Source organism: Pelophylax lessonae, assembly GCF_965119305.1.
Source record: "Pelophylax lessonae genome assembly, chromosome: 1".
NCBI lineage: Eukaryota > Metazoa > Chordata > Amphibia > Anura > Ranidae > Pelophylax > Pelophylax lessonae.
In genome coordinates this window covers 705,034,726-705,050,575 of record NC_138768.1, presented here as the reverse complement: position 1 = coordinate 705,050,575, position 15,850 = coordinate 705,034,726, and the positions used below count along the sequence as shown (strand labels likewise).

The window sequence follows — 15,850 nt, the reverse complement described above, 5'->3', positions numbered from 1 at the left end:
TCTATATAGGAAAATACTGTATATACCTTATTTCGTGTCTACAATGGACACATTCACATAGCCAAAAAATTTTTTTTTAAAAAGTCAGAAGCAGGAGGGCTCATGCAGAGCGGTCATATTGGAAACCCCCACGTGGGGTATTATTCTGTTGGGATAGAGGTAAAGAATGTATGCTTACACTTAAAAATAAATGAAATAAATTTCAGGGAAAATATGATTTTTGGAAAAAGAGGGGGGGGGGGGGGGCGCTTTACCTGCGTAGTAGTGGATGTGCTTTTTCTGAAAAGGGTAATACCATAAAGTATGATACGGCCCAGATATAGGCTCTCAATTTTATACCACTAAATCAGAGGAGGAAATGCCATCCATTCAATGCTTCTATAGAGCATAACAAAAAAAGGGGGGGGGGGGTAAAAATTACTAGGTCTATCCATTCCAAAATACTCATTACAGATTGATATAGATAAAAATCCTTACCCACGTGGAACCGCCGTGCAAATGAACGCCAACTCCTGACTGGACATTGCACGTGAACCCGCCTAATATGGCCCTCAACCCGACGCCAGACTGCGCATGACGTCATGCGCAGTGTGGGCGGGTCAGGTCCTCAACTGAGCGCGCATCCAATAGGGGCGCGCGCAGTGTCGTTCTGTGAATGGGCCACAAAGCGGCAGCCCCGAACGACCACAGCAGCGCCGGGCAGACAGGAAGTATCCGGCCAGCGATGTGCGCGAGGACCACACATCCGCTGGGAAGTCCGGGAGCACACCACCAGGTGGGCGGAGGGGAAACTGCAGCGGAGGACAGAAACTCGGATGTAGATCGACACACAAGAAACATAACATGTAATCACAGAAAATTCAAAGATACATGCAAATAGACAAAAAGGACAAAAAACACCTGATGAATATCTATCTTGTGTCTCATACACAAGATAGATATTCATCAGGTGTTTTTTGTCTATTTGCATGTATCTTTGAATTTTCTGTGATTACATGTTATGTTTCTTGTGTATCGATCTACATCCGAGTTTCTGTCCTCCGCTGCAGTTTCCCCTCCGCCCACCTGGTGGTGTGCTCCCGGACTTCCCAGCGGATGTGTGGTCCTCGCGCACATCGCTGGCCGGATACTTCCTGTCTGCCCGGCGCTGCTGTGGTCGTTCGGGGCTGCCGCTTTGTGGCCCATTCACAGAACGACACTGCGCGCGCCCCTATTGGATGCGCGCTCAGTTGAGGACCTGACCCGCCCACACTGCGCATGACGTCATGCGCAGTCTGGCGTCGGGTTGAGGGCCATATTAGGCGGGTTCACGTGCAATGTCCAGTCAGGAGTTGGCGTTCATTTGCACGGCGGTTCCACGTGGGTAAGGATTTTTATCTATATCAATCTGTAATGAGTATTTTGGAATGGATAGACCTAGTAATTTTTACCCCCCCCCCCCCCCTTTTTTTGTTATGCTCTATAGAAGCGTTGAATGGATGGCATTTCCTCCTCTGATTTAGTGGTATAAAATTGAGAGCCTATATCTGGGCCGTATCATACTTTATGGTATTACCCTTTTCAGAAAAAGCACATCCACTACTACGCAGGTAAAGCGCCCCCCCCCCCCCCCTCTTTTTCCAAAAATCATATTTTCCCTGAAATTTATTTCATTTATTTTTAAGTGTAAGCATACATTCTTTACCTCTATCCCAACAGAATAATACCCCACGTGGGGGTTTCCAATATGACCGCTCTGCATGAGCCCTCCTGCTTCTGACTTTTTAAAAAAAAATTTTTTGGCTATGTGAATGTGTCCATTGTAGACACGAAATAAGGTATATACAGTATTTTCCTATATAGACTTTTTTTCTTCTGTCTCTCCCCTTCTTGGGTGATGATGGATTTCCAGTCTTTTGTACATATACCTCTGTCCTGCCGTATATGCCCCTCCACATCCGCTGGGGAGACGTTTTTCTCGGGGTGCACTTCCATCGGGTCGGTTTGGTGGTGGGTTCCTATGTGGTGGTGGTCTCGGATGTACCTCGATATCTCACATTTGCACGCATTCTATATTTGATGTTATATATACTTATATATGTATTTGAACCAATAACAAATTTCTCTTGTTGTTGCTGTATTATACAGGATACTAAAAGGCATTGCACACTTATGTATTTTTATTCCCCTGAAGAAGCGGTGCTCTGTTGCCCGCGAAACATGTCGGGAATGGTTTGATGTTCAGCATTGGACCCATTGACTACCATCATTCATTTCTTGCCTTGTGTCTTACACATCCAATTTTGTATATGTCAGAATTATATGTATCAATGTTGTATTGTCGGTTTTTGTTTTTAAATATGCTATGTCAATAAATATTTCATGTTTTTAACTATGTCTTTATCAATTTGAATACCTGGTACCTTTAAAGTCCCACTAGCCCTCATATCTACTTCTTGACCCCTGGGTCACCTTGCTTTTGTTTCTTTCTTCCTTTTTTCTTTGTTTTTCTTTTTCTTTCCCTGTCTTTTCTGCTTTCTCCCTCCATCTTCCTCTTTTCCCCCCTTCCTTGTCTTCCTTCCCTTTTGTCTCACCCTCCCCTGTCCCTTCTGGTCCTCCCCTTCCATTCTGCTTATCCCTGCCTCCCCCTTTTTTCCTCTGTTTCTTTCTTTCTTTTTCTTTCAACCCCAGCACCTACCTGTACACCTCAGGTTCCGGCTGTGGATTTCTCTACTGGGATATCTTTCCCAGTGTTTTACTTAAGTATGACGTTTGGTATTTAAAAAAAAAAAAGGAACACTGAACCTTTAATACCACTTTAAACTGAGAAAATGTATCATTTTAAGAAAAAAATACGGTAATTTTGAAACCGATGGCAGCAACAAGTCTCAAAAAAGTTGGGATTGGAAACAAAAGCTGCCAAAGTAAATAGCAATAACAAGGAAGAACTGGAAGAACTTTCAATATGTTTTCTATTTTCTTTTGTGAATAAAATATCGCTTTATGAGGTTTTCAAATCATTGAATTCTGCCTTTATGGAGATTTTACACAGCGTCCCAACTTTTTTGAAATTGGGGTTGTACTATCCCCATTGCTTTCAGAAAGGAACCTCCAATGCATAAAGTGATAGTTCTTATGTAAATGAATGCATTTGTGTTCATGCATTAACTACAACTGAGATGCCACAGGCTGATCATGTCGGAAGAGGTGTGAGTCAAAGAAACAAATATCCACTAAATCAGAAACTACACCATCCTTTGCTTTACAGCCAATAGATCATCTTAGCCTATGTCTATATGCACTTACCTTGGTGCCATACATATGATCAGTTATGATGTTCACCCTATCTGTTTTTTACTCTACCCCCAGTAGTTGTCTAAGTGGAGGCAGCAGCTACACATATTGTTTCCTGTCCATAGTGTGGAACGATTCCCAGCTGCTCCCAATTAGTCCGCTGTGTGGGTGCAGGTACAGGTCCCTAAATGCACACTCTCTGCATTTGGGGCCCTGCACCCGCATAGATGTCAAATTGGGAGCAGCGGCTCTGTCCATGCAGCTTCTACATCTCTAATTGACATGAATGGGACGTTCCCGAGTGAGCAAACGCTGCCCTCACACGGGCCTAACGACTATTTACGTCGGCAGTCAGCCCCTCACAGGCAAAGCGTCGTAGTACTACGTCGCTAGCCTGTGAGGCTCTAGGGAGCGAGCGCGCGCCCCTGGAGGCGCGCTCCCGCTCGCTCACGGACTTCCCCGCGCGTGTGCCCTCACGATTGTCCGTTACAGCGGGAGAAAGGCAGACGGCTAATGTAAACACAGCCGCCTGTCATTCTCCCCTGTGTAAGAATGGAGATCATACGGTTCTACTATGTAGGACCGTTGATCTCTGTTCTTACACCTCAAGCCACATCCAATCACAGTTAGAAGCACGCCCCTAGGGACAAACTTAACCCCTTCTTCTCAAATAAAGTTAACTCCTTCCCTGCCAGTGTCATTATTACAGTAACAGTGCATATGTATAGCACTGATTACTGTAGTAATGTCAATGGTAACCCCAAAAGTGTCAAAAATGTCAGTCAAGGGTCCGATCTGTCCGCCGCAATGTCGCAGTCCCGCAAAACAAATCGCAGATCGCCGCCATTACTCGTTACAAAAAAAAAAACAACAAAAAATGACAAAAATCTTTCCCTTAGTTAGTAAACGCAATAACTTTTGCGCAAACCAATCAAAATACGCTTTTTGGGTTTTTTTTTTACCAAACATATGTAGCCTAAAACAAATTGGCCTAAAATGTTAAAAAATTTTGATTTTTACATTTTTTTGGGGGGAATTTCATATAAAAAAAATGTGAAAAATATTGTTATTTTTGCAAAATTGACGCTCTTTTTTGTTTATAGCGCATGATCAAAAAATCGCACAGGTGATCAAATACCACCAAAAGAAAGCTCTGTTTATGGGAAAAAAAGGACGTCAAATTCATTTAGGTACAGTGTCGCACGACCGCGCAATTGTCCGTTAAAGTCACGCAGTGCCGAATCGCAAAATAGGCCCTGGTCAGGAAGGGGGTAAAATCTTCCGGGGCTTAAGTGGTTAACCACTTCCAGCCCGTCTGCGCAAAATCATGTACATGTACGTGATTTTGTTCACGAGATCTGGGGTGTGTGCGATGGAGAGGCAGAACGGCGGTCTGCCTATGTAAACAAGGCAGACCGCCGTTCTGTCACAGAGGAAAATGGAGATCTTGTGTATCTGCTAAGCAGAAACACGGATCTTTGTTTTCCTCTAGTGCATTCACTCCCCCCACAGTTAGAAAACACTCCCTAAAAGCACACCTAGCCCTTTGATTGCCCCTGATGTTAACCCCCTCCCTGCTAGTGTCATTTATACAGTGATATTGCATTTTTTTTTAGCACTGATCACTGTATTGGTGTCACTGGTCCCCAAAAAGTGTCACTCAGTAACAGATTTGTCCGCCCCAATGTCGCAGTCCCGCTAAAAATCACTGATCGCCGTCGCTAATAGTAAAAAAAAAAAAAAAAAGTCCATAAATCTATTCAATAGCTTGTAGACACGATAACTTTTGTGCAAACCATTTAATATATGCCTATTGGAATCACGTACGTGTATATATGTAGCAGAGTACATATTAGCCTAAATTGATGAAGACATTTGATTTTTTAAATTTTTTTATTGGATGTGCTTTATAGCAGAAAGTGAAAAAATTTGATTTTTTTCTTACTGTAATGTCCTTTTTTCTGATGTTCATTGACGGACACAGCTCCAGAATCTTCATGACCAATGGGTTATGCTGCTCCCTACAGGAGTAGGACACTAGGCAGGAAAAAGTTTTACCACGCCTATAGGGCAGTCCCAGGGGGATATACTCCCACTTCCTGCTATAGGCTTTCAGTTTTGTTGAAATCAGTGTCAGAAGAAAAATAACCCAACTCAATAGAGGGGCGGGTGCTGTGTCCGTCAATGAACATCAGAGAAAAGGATTTTACGGCAAGACAAAAATCCAATTTTCTCTGTTGTTCATTGAGGGACACAGCTCCAGAATCTTCCTAACCATTGGGACATCCCAAAGCAGTGTCAAACACAGCAGAAAAAAATTCCCAAAGGCTAAACCTAGCCAATCAGGTAACATGGAGCTCAACCAGGAACAACTGGAGCTCACCTGAAAACAATACACCCTCAAAGAGGACCAAGTCCTCTCATACAGCAGCCTGTAAAACTTTGTGGCCAAAAGCAGCATCTGCAGATGCCAACACATCTACTTTGTAAAATTTAGTGAAAGTGTGCAAAGACGATCTGGTGGCTGCCTTGCAAATCTGCGTCATGGAGGCCTGATGGAGACAGGCCCAGGAGGCACTAAGCGCCCACGTACAATGCGCTTTAACAGGGAAAGGAGGAACCTGACCCTTGATTGAATAGGCCTGCACTGACTAGGCAGAAAAAAACTGAATGCCTATAGCAGGAAGTGGGAGTATACCCCCAGGGACTGCCCATAGGCGTGGTAAAGCTTTTTCCTGCCTAGTGTCCTACTCCTCTAGGGGGCAGCATAACCCAATGGTCAAGAAGATTCTGAAGCTGTGTCCGTCAATGAATGAAAGAGAAAAATAGTTTTTCTTTTCAAAATTGTTGGTCTTTTTTTCTTTATAGCGCAAAAAATAAAAACCTCAGAGGTGATCAAATGCCACCAAAAGAAAGCTCTATTTATGGGGAAAAAAGGGCATCAATTTTATATGGGTACAGCATTGCATGCATGCGCAATTGTCAGTTAAAACAACGCAGTGCCATATCGCAAAACGTGGCCTGGTCAGAAAGGGGGTAAAACCTCCCTTTTGCAGGTAAAAAAATGTACATTTATTATTTTTTGTTTTGAGAGCCTGTAAAGCATTGCACCAGCGATCTGTCATGCAGTGGCTGCCGGAACTTGTAGTTTTCCCTTCACAGAGCACTGTGAATAAGTGACACGAAACCACGCACGACCACATTTTTTTTTTTGACACCTAACGGGAGGAGAAGATCCTTGCTAGCTGTCACAGATGGGGAGCAGGGTGTGTGGGCTGGTCTGTTCGTAACATGTTACATCATGAATATGGATGTAACATGTTATGAAAGGTGAACTTTTCCTTTAAAGTGACTCATTCCATATTCCAAGTATGGAAACCTAGTTGTACCCTCATGGCCAGCCCCATCAACTGTTGTTAAAGCACACAAAATATACAGCCCTTGCAGGCTAATTAGTGCTGTTAATTGCAAATGTTGACTTTTTTTAAAAAGTCAGTAGCTATGCCTTCATTTGTTTCTGACTGAGATGTATGCAGAGAACAGTAAAACATGATTTTAACCACTTAAGGACCAGGCCTATTTCTGACACATGTTGTTTACAAGTTAAAATCAGTATTTTTTGCTTGAAACGCACATTATTATTATTTTTTTTTTTTTAACAGAGACTCTAGAGAAAAAAACGGAGATTGTTACATTACTTTATATCACACCGTATTTGTGCAGCAGTCTTACAAACGCATTTTTTTGGGGGAAAAAATACACTTTTTTGAATTAAAACATAAGAAAACAGTAAAGTTAGCCCATTTTTTTCTATAATGTGAAAGATGGTACGCCGAATAAATAGATACCAACATGTCATGCTTCAAAATTGCGCACACTCGTGGAATGGTGGAGCCTATGTATGTCAGAGTCCATGTATGCAGAAAGCCCATGTATGCAGAAGCCCATGTATGCAGGAGCCCATGTATGCAGGAACCCATGTATGCAGAAGTCCATGTATGCAGGAGTCCATGTATGCAAGAGCCCATGTATGCAGAAGCCCATGTATGCAGAAGTCCATGTATGCAGAAGCCCATGTATGCTGGAGCCCTTGTATGCAAGAGCCCATGTATGCAGGAGCCCATGTATGCAGGAGCCCACGTATGCAGAAGCCCATGTATACAGGAGCATACTTGCTGAGCCACTTTTTGCCCATGTATGCAGGAGCCCATGTATGTAGGAGTCCATTTATGCAGGAGCCCATGTATGCTGAATCCCATGTATGCAGGAGCCAATGTATGCAATGTATGCAGAAGCCCATGTATGCAGGAGCCCATGTATGCAGGAGCCCATGTATGCAGGAGCCAATGTATGCAGAAGCCCATGAATGCAGGAACCCATGTCCTCAATGCTGAGCCGCTTTTTGCTGCATATGCATCCACCTCGTAGCTGCGTGCAAGCAGCCCATAAAAGTAGATGCAGATGCAGCTGTTGCCCGTACACGGTTGCATGTCAAAATTTGACATGCAGACAGGAGCGAGTGCTCATATCTAAACACATTGTGTCTGTATTTGGATCCATGCACCAGTTCCTGCCTGCATTTCAAAATTTGACATGTGACTGTGTCCAAGCAGTCGATGCATTCAGCAGATGCAGCAAAATGCAGCTCAGCACAGAGGATGGGACTCAACTGCTGCATCCTGACCAGGTGCCAAAACAGACAGATTTATCCCCATACTTTTCCTCAAGAGCGGATGATGCTAGGCACATTTTATTCCCCATGCAGTGGTAATGCATGCACTACATGGCTTAACTGCTCTTTTTTGTCCAGAGATGCACAAAAAGGCTATACTGCTGTCCTCACATCCAAAGCTGGTCTATGGGCTTGATGACATCAGTAACAGTCCATGCACAAGACCATTAGCATGCAGGGTACAGAAACGGCAGGGACTAGTCTTGCGCTCGGACGATTTGGTAAGTACATCTCTGCTCTCCTCATCCGTAGACAAAAACTAGCAGTTAACCCATGCAGTGCGGGCAAGGCCCCATTGTTTAAAAGTCCTGCTTGCTGAATTTTGGTGCGCTTTTCAAAAACCCAGCTCCCCATTAAAATAAATAGAAAGCGCATCAAAACCGTACCACATTTTTGGTACGTTTTTGGAGTCACTTGTCTATGTTTCACAGATGCATGCTGGGAGTCGGGCAGCCAGAAAACACACCGGAAATGCATTTTGTCAACAGAGCAGTATGAAAGCAGCCCAATCTGTTCACGCATATGTGTTAAAATGTATATAAACCCAAATACTGAAGCCCCATATTTTGTATTGAAAATATAGTAATTGCAAACATAATTAGTTGGGTAAAGGCCCGTACACACGTACCGATCGTCGGCAGACAAGCGTCGGCCGACGAATGATCTGCCGATTGTACGCTTGTTAGTATGATGCCTCCGACAGCCGTCAGCGCACATTCTGCCGACAAGAATCTGTCATGCAAGCATTAAAATTTTTGTAGGCCGACACCAGAGCGGCCGATTGTTCGCCAGTCAGTACAGAATTCGGCCGACAGACCGCAGATTTGCAAGACTGGGCATGCTCAGAAAAGAAAAAACACAGGGAAAGTTAACCATTACATGACATCACTTCTGCAGTCGGCTGTAGTCGGCGGACAAAATTCTTGTGCTGTCTTTGCACTTTTCAACAGACACCGACAGAAAGACGGCCGATCGTTCGCCGACGATCGGTACGTGTGTACGGGGCTTTAGTAGTAATAATCACCTGCAATAACTGAACGTGAAGTATTCTTTACTGAGAGAGTAGTGGATGCATGGAATAACCTTCCTGCAGAAGTGGTAGCTGCAAATACAGTGAAGGAGTTTAAGCATGCATGGGATAGGCATAAGGCTATCCTTCATATAAGATAGGGCCAGGGACTATTCATAGGATTCAGATATATTGGGCAGACTAGATGGGCCAAACGGTTCTTATCTGCCGACACATTCTATGTTTCTATGTTTCTATGTTTATGCAGCATGGTTCACGGCATGGTGTTGTGACACTTTAATAAAGATTAAAAAGGAAAAGTGAACACTGTGCTTTGTTGTAACAATGCATCCCACTGCCCCTACACCACATACCAGTGTGCAACTGTTTTAGCATGCAGGCTTTTGTGAATGAGCCCTAAATGAGATTTAACATATAGAATGTGCCTGCACTACATCCTGCCCCTTTAAAAGTAACAGGGTTCACATATACACTATATTGTCAAAAGTATTGGGACACCTGCCTTTACACAAACAAGACACTGGCATCCCAGTCTTAAGGGCCATACACACTATAAGATTTTCTGAAGACTTTTTCCTTCAGATTTACCTTTTCTATGTAGTGCAAGGGCCTGCCAGATTGCATACAAATTGAAAGTGTTTAGGTTTGACCTCATATTATATGGTTTTGGTAAATCTAAAGGAAAAAGTCTTCAGAAAATCGTATAGTGTGTATGGCCCATTAGTCTGTAGGTTTCAATATTGAGTTGGTCCACCCTTTGCAATTATAACAGCTTCAACTCTTCTGGGAAGACTGTCCACAAGGTTTAGGAGTGTGTCTATGGGAATGTTTGACCATTCTTCAAGAAGAGCATTTGTGAGGTCAGGCACTGATGTTGGAGGAGGCCTGGCTCGCAGCCTCTGCTCTAATTCATCTTAAAGGTGTTCTATCGGGTTGAGTTCAGGGCAGTCAAGTTCCTCCACCCCAAACTCGCTCATCCATGTCTTTATAGACCTTGCTTTGTGCACTGGTGCGCAGTCGTGTTGGAACAGGAAGGAGCCACCCCCAAACTGTTCCCACAAAGTTGGGAGCATGAAATTGTCAAAAATGTCTTGGTATGCTGATGCCTTAAGAGTTCCCTTCACTGGAACTAAGGGGCCAAGCCCAACTCCTGAAAAAAAACCCCTGCACCATAATCCTTCCTCCACCAAATGATTTGGACCAGTGCACAAAGAAAGGTCAATAAAGACAGGGATGAGTGAGTACTTGACTGGCCTGCACAGAGTCCTAACCTCAACCTGATAGAACACCTTTGGATATAATTAGAGAGGAGACTGCACGCCAGACCTTCTCATCCACATCAGTGCTTGACCTCACAAATGTGCCCTGGAAGAATGGTCAAAAATTCCCATTGACACACTCTTAAATCTTGTGGACAACCTTCCCAGAAGAGTTGAAGCTGTTATAGCTGCAAAGAATGGCCAACTCAATATTGAACCCTACAGACTATGTGCGTGTAAAGGCAGGTGTCCCAATACTTTTGACAATACAGTGTACTTTAAAAGGCACCTGTCATACGGGAAATACATGCACTGACACACTTGGTACTCTTCTGAAAATGCTAATTGCTTTAGGTCGCCATGCTGTTTTTTTAGGAATTTCTGAACCTGACCCCACACAGTTCAAAGTTATCTGTCTCCTGGAATAAATCTGACATCAGATGGTCAATTCTGCTGCAAGCGATCCTTCTGCAGGCAATGTGTCGAAAATGCCAGCATCAGATCTGCATAGAAGGTACCTATCTGTCCCTGTGGAATTTCTTCTTCAGTAGCTGAGGCAGCAAGATGTCACTCTCATTGGTAACGATGGAGATTTGGCAGCATTTGAGACAGTGACAGAACGTAATCTTTCTATATGTGCTTACAGAAAAAGTGATTCCATAGGGACACACGGGCAGCCTGGCAGCAGCATCTGGTGGCAGAATCCCCTGTCTGATCTGAGCCTAAGGCTGATGGCACATTTGGGACTCTGCCGCTAGCAATCATGACAATTTGTCAAAACAGTTAGTGGCAAGATCGCCAAGAGGCTGCTTGTTTGTCCCTATGGAATCGCTTCCATCTAGAGACTGAAATTCAGCAGCATTGGGGTCAGTGATAGAACAACATCTAACTACAGTGGGTGTGACTCCATAGGCACATAGGGGGCCTTTGTAGCGACCATGTCACTAGCGATGCAGAATCGCCCATCTGACCTAAAATCCACATATTTGGGAAGATGGAAAGAGCAAACATATCATTGTTTTAGGGCTCATTCACACATGCTTTGGACTCTGAAGAAAGATTTGTGTTTGGATTGCTCTCTAGAGAACATTTGACAGGAGGAGAGGAAGCAATGTATCGCCTGCTCACCACCTGCGTTATCTCCTTGAACACCACCCTAGTGCATGGCACACGGTTACAGGGCGCTTCCAGAGTGGCCCCATTCACTTGAAAATGAGAGGGGGTATAATTCCTGCTGTGGTTTCTGAACCCCCGGGCAATGCCTCTGCTACTAAAGAGGATAGCAGTTGGGGGTCAGTAAAAGGCGTCTCAATCGCAGGGTTTTACCACCCAACTACAAACAGTGTAAATACGTCTTTATGCAAACATAATTATGTAGTATTTGAAAAATTGCAGTGAACTTGAATTGAGAAAGATCCATCTTATTAGTCTATAAAATTCAATAAAAGAGGCCCACATGAGGAAATATAGATAAGAATTGGTGCATAATTCCCTTAGGCCTTAGGCCCCTTTCACACAGGCGGACCGTTCAGATCCACCTGTCAGTTTTTTTGTCGGATCTGAACGGTCCCCCCATGCATCCCTATGGGGCATCGGATGTCAGCGGAGACATGTCTACTGACATCTGATCCGATCCGTCAAATCTGGACAGATGGAAATCCTATTTTCCATCCGTCCAGCAAGTTGGATTGGATCGGATGAGAACGGACAGACGGTCCATTCCCATCCGATTCCCCCATAGAGATGCATGGGGACCTGACAGCTGTGTCTCCGCACACAGCGCGGAGAACAGCTGTCATCCTCCTGCTCAGCGATAACCCGCTGAGAAAAACGGAGTCCGTCTGACGTACTCCGTGTGTGAAAGGGCTCATACATACTTTTTTTTTTTTTCTGATCAATGTGTGATTTGATCAAAATTATTGTAACTTCAAACAATCAAATCACCACAATCCATTTCGTCTCAATTTAGGTTGGATTTGTTCAAACTTAGTTGATTGGCTGGGTGGAAAAGTATTGATCGACTGTTCAATAATAAGATCCTATGTAGATTATATGGTGTAAACCGGTACGACTGACCACTTACAATTGTAAATTGCGTTTCCAAAATTAAAGAGTAATTTTGTGGGAGGTCTGCCTGCCAGGAGGCTCTGCCCCCCCCCCCCCCCCCCCCCCAGACACCACCATTATGGCAATTGCACAGATGTTCCCACAAACTCTGCTTGGCCTTCAGGTCCTGGCAGAGCCAGTGGGTACATCTGCGCACATGCTGGTGATTTACCGCGCAGGTGTAAAAACAGGGAAGGTTTCACATTTGCCCCTGTTGCAGTCTTAATGTGTGCGCAGGAAACCCTGCGTGTGTAGTTACCCGAGGACGCGGTGGATGCGCAGACATGCCACGGCGGCACATCCGTGCACGCGCAGTGGGCAGGAAGCAATTCTCCCCTAGGTGAGAATTAGGGAATTGATACTTTTCAGCACACATAAAGTTATTTAGGAAAACAAAATTCATTTGTAAGAAAGGGAGAGGAGAGGAGAGGAGACAGGCAAGCCCTGCATCCCATTTAGGGTAGATTTAAAGCGGAGCTCCAGGCTCCTTCAGAAAAAAATTAAAGTCAGCAGCTACAAATACTATAGCTATCCAGTTGTGTCTTCACCTGAACCTTAATTGGCTCTCGGGTGCTGCTGCCGCCATCTTGTCTACAGTTGGTTACCTACTGTGCATGCGCGCTGCACTTTGTGAAGGGCCCGGCGGCAGGGGAATGAGGAGGAGAGCCAAACCAGGTAGCCGTTCCCCCACCCACCCGAAAGGTTCCAAATGTGGCAGTGGGGCGGTTAGGACGCAAACAAGCGGAGCTTCCCCTTTGGGTTGGAGCTCTGCTTTAAGGGGGGGGAGGCAAAAATGCAGCTCAACCACACCTTTTTGACCCCCTATTCGCAAGTCTAAACTAGATCTGCTTTAAGTATCAATCACAATCCTTTTCCCTGTGTGTTTCATATCAATCAAATGGGTTGTCAACTATAGATTGATTATTCCTATTGGAAGAGATTGATCCGAAGATAAATTAGAGATGCACCTAAATTTCGGCAGCTGAACTATATCGGGTGAAAATGGTGGGATAAGAAAAAAAGGTGCCAATAATGTGCCACGGGTGCGTTATTGATGTGTTCACGATGTGCTTTCAATGCATTTCAACAGGGAGTTGCATTTTTGGTGCGGGTTTTTTTAACAGACCAAAAATACAACAAGCAGGATTTAACACCGCAACGGAAGTGCAACAGACCAATGTAAAGACATACACAGAATGTGAAGAGATGTATTTTTCTTGAGCTTTTCTTAAGCTAAAGGTGCCAATAATTTCAAACAATAAAATCACATTCATTTAAAGTCATGATATTAACCACTTAAGGACCAGGCTTTTTTCTGACACTTGTTGTTTACAAGATCAAAGATAAAATCAGTATTTTTTGCCAGAAAATTACTTAGTACCCCCAAACATTATATATATATATATATATATATATATATATATATATATATATATATATATATATATATTTTTTTTTTAGCAGAGACCCTAGAGAATAAAATGGAGATTGTTGCAATACTTTATGTCAGACTGTATTTGCGCGGCGGGCTTACAAACACAATTTTTTGCAAAAAAATACACTTTTTTAATTAAAAGAAAACAGTAAAGTTAGTACAATTTTTTTCTATAATGTGAAAGATGATGTTACGCCTAGTAAATTGATACCTAACATGTCATGCTTCAAAATTGCAACACTTGTGGAAGGGTGACAAACTTTGGTACCTAAAAATCTTCATAGGGAATGCTTTAAAATATTCTACAGGTTCCAAGTTTAGAGTTACAGAGGAGGCCTAGGGCTAGAATTATTGCTCTCACTCTGACGATCGCGGTGATACCTCACATGTGGATTGAACACAGTTTACATATGTGGGCACAACTTGCGTTTGCGTTCAATTCTGCGTGCGAGCTCGGAAGGATGGGCGCTTTAAAAAATGTTTTCTTTATTATTTTACCTTTTCATTTTTATTTTTACACTGTCCCTTTAAAAAAAATGTTTTTGGTCACTTTTATTACTCTTACAAGGAATGTAAACATACCGTGTAATAGAAATAAGCAGGACAGATCCTCTTTAATGTGAGATCTGGGGTCAAAAAAGACCTCAGATCTCACATCTACACTTAAAAAAAAAAAGAAAAAAAAAAGTCACAATTTTCTGCAAGAAATTTTTATTTTTTTCTGCAAGTAAAAAAACGGGCTCTTTAAGGAGGAAATTACATATGACATTGTTTCGGACCTCCAAAGCCATAGAGTCAAATTCCCTCACTCGACTTCCTGCCTAGGACTCCACTGGACCGGACCGTTTTCCCCACTACCAACGGCTCCAGTAAGCAGGGAAAACAAGTGGGAAGTGGGGGGGGGGGCATCTCTCCCGCCGCCCATAAAAGTGATCCTGCGACAAATCTGCTGCTGGGACCACCTCTATGCTAAAGCGGACCGTCCGCCATTTTAAAAAAATACTGGCGTTATAGCAGCAACCCCGGTATTTATTGTCAAAGTACCGACAAAAACTGCGGCCGGCGGTCCATAAGTAGTTAATTAAAAAGTTCAATATAATACAATTATATATAGCAATATATATCTTTTTTAAAAACTGTCATTTTCGGTTTCAGTACCAAAATTTCTATTCGGTGCACCTCTAAAATAAATCGATCCTTTATCTGAGCGCACCTTCATGTGGATCGGAATAGAGGTAAAGCAATCATGTGTCAATTCAGAACCAAAACTGGACAGAAAATCCTACCTGCTCTCAGTAGGTGAAGTGCAGTTCCTTGTTTGGCCAGGAGTGGCGCTCTTGTCACCTGTGTGGACAGCAGGTAGGTGCTGAACCTTGGGAGAGAATAGAATGGCACTATGAATACAGCAGCCTGTATGGAGGTAATAAGACCCCCCCGATGGAAGAACACTGCGATCATATAGTATACAGCTCACACATTACATGTAATAAACATACAATGACAGACACAATAATCGATCAGCCAATCAATCACATGGCATCAGACAACTGATGGATACGTATTAATGATCAGTATGATGATCTGATGAGTGCACACCCGGATGTATAGACTGTATGGAATAGACAGGATGACAGATGGGGGGGGGGGGGCTGGATGACAGGAGGGAGGGGACATGATCCAGCGATCACACACTCACCTCTCCCTGGCTGGGTCCCCTCTGTCTGTCACTGTACAGGACACACACACTACATCCACAGATCTGATCTCACCAGGCCAGGGGAAGACACATCACCATCACACCCTGACCTACTACAATCCCATTGGAGGAGGGAGATGTCTGTCACACTGCCAGCATCCCTATTAACTCATCCCTTCCTGGGTGCAGACAGCTCTGCTCTGTGCTGCCAATGGATGGACCAATGCATCTAATATTATTACTGATCATGCTTTCTAGAAGAGCCTGGGCTCAGCACCATAGAATCTAGGAAACCATTCATCCTAGGGCTCATTGCATG

General features: G+C 43.7%; 1 protein-coding gene across 1 annotated transcript in view; it reads right to left on the bottom strand.

The window, feature by feature from the left end:
• The window catches only part of WDR17 (WD repeat domain 17), a 181,007-nt gene extending 165,363 nt beyond the window's left edge, over positions 1-15,644 (bottom strand). The window contains exons 1-2 of the mRNA XM_082243722.1: positions 15,532-15,644; positions 15,122-15,207 (exon numbers count right to left, since the gene is read on the bottom strand). The gene's annotated coding sequence lies outside the window, so the exon portion shown is untranslated. The remainder of the gene's footprint in view (positions 1-15,121; positions 15,208-15,531) is intronic.
• Positions 15,645-15,850: the final 206 nt, after the last annotated feature.